This window comes from Echinops telfairi, unplaced genomic scaffold (genome assembly GCF_000313985.2).
Source record: "Echinops telfairi isolate 266 unplaced genomic scaffold, ASM31398v2 ScPeMD7_7424;HRSCAF=8462, whole genome shotgun sequence".
NCBI lineage: Eukaryota > Metazoa > Chordata > Mammalia > Afrosoricida > Tenrecidae > Echinops > Echinops telfairi.
Genome location: NW_022111324.1, coordinates 86,446,653 through 86,451,800, shown reverse-complemented (window position 1 = coordinate 86,451,800; position 5,148 = coordinate 86,446,653). Strand labels below are relative to the sequence as shown.

Here is a 5,148-nt window from a genome sequence, read left to right as displayed (position 1 = left end):
TGAATGTACAAATGTGCTTTACACAATTAATGTATGTATGGATTGTGATAAGAGTTGTATGAGCCCCTAAAACGATTAAAAAAAAAAAGAATTCTAGGTCTTAAATTCACACTGAATATTAAAGGTAATGTTCCAATTTTTTCTACTCTACAGTGTTGCTGTTGAATAGTCCAATGCCATTCTAATGTCTAACTCTATATGTAACTAGTTTTGTCTGGTAATTCTTTTGTATATATTTTGAACCTTTTCTATCTTTTCTTTATCCCTAGTGTTCTGAAATTTCACATGAAGTGGAGTCTCACTCCCTGAGTCATCACAGTGTACTGCCCATGTTGGTCTTTTTGAGCCAATGCTATTTCAATTACTGTGTACCAATGTTAGGGGGTCTAGAAGGAGAAGAGATAAAGTCTGAATTGAATCACACCATGTTTAATCAGCACTTTCAGCAAAATGGTTGTGATAAAAGACGGCTACCATATTAGCAAGCATTGCATTTAATGTATAATATATATTAAGTGATATATATGGATACTTTGAAGTTTTGTGGAAAAAGTCCATTATCTTTTAATTTTATTTTTCCATGAACTTTCTGAAGCACCCGCATACATATATTAAGTGAAATGCTTATAATAGGGGGTGAGCTATACTTAATTGAATTCTGAAAATGTGGATCTCTGCAGACGTGTGAGAAACTAAAATACTATGTACTTCCTTGCCCAAGTAGCTATAGAATACTAAACATGTAATATCATTTTTGCTCTTTTAGAACTCTTTAGTGGTCTGAGGTTATCATACCAAACATCAATTATGATTGTACTGTAATCAAAGCGTGGAGGAAAGAAACTTAGTAGAATATATAGCAACCAGCACAGCATGCTAGAGTTAATGTAGAACACATTTTAAAAAATCCCAAACACAAAGACTCCACAAGAACTATTTTTTAAAATCTTTTTAAAAATAGAAATTGTTTTCCCTGCTATAGTGAGATTAATGAGAAACTTCAGAGACACTTAACAAGGAGGACCAAGTTTCTTTATTTGCTGACGTTCAGAGTGTCCGCTATTGCCTAACCCACTCTGACCCCAAATGCTATTCTCCAAAGGGTTTTGCCCGTACAGCTACACGGGGTTGAAGTGGTGCTGATCCTGTCAAGCTAGTGGCAAGACACAGAAGGGGGAGTCTGGCGCAGTGAGTGGTGAGGCAGTTTAGAGCAGGTACAGGCTATCTGGATTTTGTTTGCCAGGCCAGGCCAGGCTGGGTAGGGTGAGGGCACGCTGGCTGTTCGGAGCTTCACAAAGGACGGTTAGGTGGTTGCCAGAGTGGCACATTGCTTGGAGCAGTTTGTGTTGGAAGAGAGTAGTTTTCAGCTTGATGCAAAATGACTATACCTAGGGTAACGGGAGCTGGGACAGCACTGTGACTCTGAGGCGACTTTCATCTAGAAGCACACTGTACAGTCCTCCCAATAAGTCGCCATCCCCACAGAGTGATAGCCGCTCAAGTGCATTCACTCTGTGCCTTTTAATATGCTTGTTAGAAAATAACGTTGTGTAAGCTAAACAGTCTTAGTTATCTTTCAATTAAACCTTCTGGAGGCAAAGTGGGGGAGCTATATAGTAAGAGAATATAACTTAATTAATTCAATCCAATTTTCAAAAACTTTTATTAAGAGAAAAAGCTACCTGAATCGCTCTTGTCCTGCTGTATCCCATATCTGTAACTTTACATATTTACCGCCAACATTTATTATCTTTGAACCAAATTCCACTCCTATTGTATGATTTGAGTCATCTTTGACTAAAAAGGAAAAACAAGAACAAGATACTTAATTTTAGAACATTAGGGAAACAATGCTTACCAATTTAAACAAGTAAAACTAAAATTAAGGGTTCAGTCAATGGAAAACATAATTTAACAATTCAGTCATGTGTTTGGACAGCCAGCTAACAAAAGCATTCCTGTTTCCTACGGAATACACCAGTCCCTACTCTCAGAGAGATAACAACAGTTTTTCTCAAAACCCTTCTCATAAATTTAAGACTTAGGCTATGGAGTGTCCACACATCTTACTATCCATTGACGTTTTCACATTGGGGACTGTAAAATATGCCAGCATATCATCCTGGAAGGATTTGCACATCAGCCAATAATGAGGTTGTGATGGTGAAACTATTTGAATAAGTATTTCAGAGAAATAAAAGGAAGGAACGTACTACAGCCCATAAAAGAAAATTATTTACAAATAAGATTACAGGAGAAGAAAAGGGCAGCGTCAAAATGAAAACCACTTTGCATATTTTGGCTATTCAATTTTGGTAATTCTGAAAAATATGATGAAGAAATCAATAATATCTTTTTGAAAGAGCAGAGAGGCAAGCAAAAATTTATCTGATAAACTCCAATAAGTTGTCTGCAAAAGGGTATTTCTGTGATGACAAAAGGACAGGCTAGTAGTTATATATCTATTGACCAGCAGCCTGGCGACGTAGCGGGTACAAACCGAGCTGGCCACCACTAAGTCAGCAGCTGGAACGCCCTGCCGCTCTGGGGGGAGTCTTGGCTTTCCCGTTTTCTAAGTTACAGACGTGAAAGCCCACAGGACAGTTCTACTCCCTCCTATAGGGTTGGTGTGAGTCAGAATTGACTCCATGGTAGTGAGTTTGGTTTTTATAGTCTACTGACCAGTTTCTACTTTATAACTGTAAAACAACCTAAATCTCCAAATACATATCCAATACATATATCAAGGATGCCCTTTTGGAAATTGTGCTTATTGCTTTCTGAGTGAGTGTAGAGGGTTACTGTATTTGTCTGTTAACTGAAAGTTTGGAGGTTTCTATCAACCCACAGGCACCTTGGAAGACAGGTCTGGTGATTTACTTCTCAAAAAACCCAGTCATTGAAAAACACCAAGAAACACAGTTCAACACACATGAGGTTGCTATGAGATGGAGCTGACTTGACAACAACTGATTACTGCTGATGCGTGCTGAGGCAGCACAGAACTGGTATATACATCCTATTTGAATTAAGGGGTGAGGCAAAACACAGAGTATAAGTCTCCCAACAGAGAGGCCAAAGGCATCTTTGTTACAACGTGGCCACGATAAGCATTCCAAGATGAGCCCAAACACCCACCCTAGGTTTTAGGAATTAGGGGAGCCCCGGAGGCCTAGTGGTTTTCTGTTACAGACTCAAAAGCCCACAGGGGCAGTTCTAGCCTGTCTTATAGGGTCACTATGAGTTGGTTTTGACTCAATGCAGTGAGGTTTTTTAGGATCAACGGGAATGGCACCCTGGTGGGAGACTAGTGGTTATGTGCCTGGATGCTAACTGAAAGGACAATTGTTAGAACCCACCAATGGCTTCACAGGAGAAAACCTGGTGATCCGCTCCTATAAAGATTACAGCCAGGATGCCTGGGGGGCGGGGGGTGGGGGGGGTGGGGGGTGGGGTGGGAGTTCTACTCTGTCATACAGGGAGGGTCACTGTGGTCAGAGTCGACTCAACTGCCCACAACATCAAAGGGAATTTTCCCACAGCTGGGAGAATGATTAACCAAGTTGAATACTTGGTCCAATATCTTTTTGGCATTACTTTCCGAGACTGTACAATATAAAGCCTTGACAGCCTATGAAGTAACTTGAATCACTCAGTGAATTAATACTTGTTAAGTTCAATAGGGACTGGTTTGGTCACTAACCCATGTTAGGTTCACGTCACTACACAGAGGCTCCAACGAGATTTTTTGGTTAATGAAAATGGAGGCAGTAGGAAAAATGTCTAGAATTCCTTTCTTTAAAAATTATTGTCCGCTTATCTTCTGCGGTCTCTTCCCGCTTCTCCTCACTCCCTATGGTTATCTCATCTAGGGTCACTAAGAGTAACAATCAACTCGACGGCAGCTTTCACAGGACATTTTATGCAGACGCACGTAACATATGTCAAACTCGCTCTGTTTTGAGCCTTCATCCAACTGCTGCTAAACAAACAGGCCATTCTCTGGAATTCTTTCAATGCTCATAAAACACTATTTACTAGAAGGGCCGTCCAGGTCCAAAGCCTTTTCCAGTCTGCAGAGATTTTCCAGAGTTTGGAATAAAAAACTCAACCTACTTTACCAAAACAATGCAGATTAATGGAAAAAGCTGCGTCTCTGGCCCAAAGTCTTAACCTACCAGTTACTCAATGATTAAACCAAAAGCACACAGCCAATTTCTCTAAACCCCTTTCCTTACCTGTAAAACAGAATTGGTGAAATAACTGCCCTCTGACATTACAAGGCTAGAAGGAGCACCAAAATACTTCCAAAATTGTATCACTAAAATTTCTCTGATAGGACATGGAATTCCTGTCAAAGGATTTTTCTGCCATCCCAACATAAGCACAGCGTAACTCTTAGCACCTGTAAAATGTGTACTTTATGTTGAAAACTGAATGAAGTATATTATTAAGAGGCTAACTTAAAGTTTAAAGCATAAATATTTGATCTAAAAATACTCTTAAAACATGACTTTCTGGAAAAAAATTCAGGAGCTTTAGTATAAAATAAATGTGAGCAAGAGAGCATTCTCAAAATAAGACATGCAAGAAAAACTGATGGTTTAATGTCACTTACATTTTTTTTCAATAAACTGATGAAGTAAGCAAGACTTGCCAGTTCCTGCATTTCCAATTACCAAGAATTTAAATAAAAAATCTGAAAGATAAAAAAGACACTGGGTAAAATAATTCTAAAACAATTGCTATGAATTTACCCCTAAATGATGATCACAGATTTTAAGCCAATCTTATTTGCTAAAATAGTAACAGAAGAAGAAAGCTTAGTAACCAAACGCGTTGGGGAAAATGACAAATTGTTGTCAGTTGCTGTAGACTCTGGATTCCGACTCATGACGACCCCATGTGTGCAGAGCAGACAGATCCACATTTGCTCACTCAATTAAGCTTTATATTCGATTTCTTTAATGTTACTACTGTAATACGTTTATAGACTATTATTCTGACAGGAGGCCTAGGTCTAGCTTAAGAACCACATTGATCGTTACTCAAAGATTAAGCCTATTCAATCACTTGTGATTGCCAAATGGTTAAGGACAATTAAAGTTATAGACGAGTGACATTAGAATTATGTTAAGTTTTAAAAAT

At 38.8% G+C, this 5,148-nt stretch overlaps 1 protein-coding gene across 1 annotated transcript in view; it reads right to left on the bottom strand.

Annotated features, from left to right (window-relative positions):
• RAB4A (RAB4A, member RAS oncogene family) overlaps window positions 1–1,769 on the bottom strand; it is a 22,673-nt gene extending 20,904 nt beyond the window's left edge. Inside the window, exon 1 of the mRNA XM_045297938.1 lies at window positions 1,683–1,769. The gene's annotated coding sequence lies outside the window, so the exon portion shown is untranslated. The remainder of the gene's footprint in view (window positions 1–1,682) is intronic.
• Between the last annotated feature and the right edge of the window lie 3,379 nt (window positions 1,770–5,148).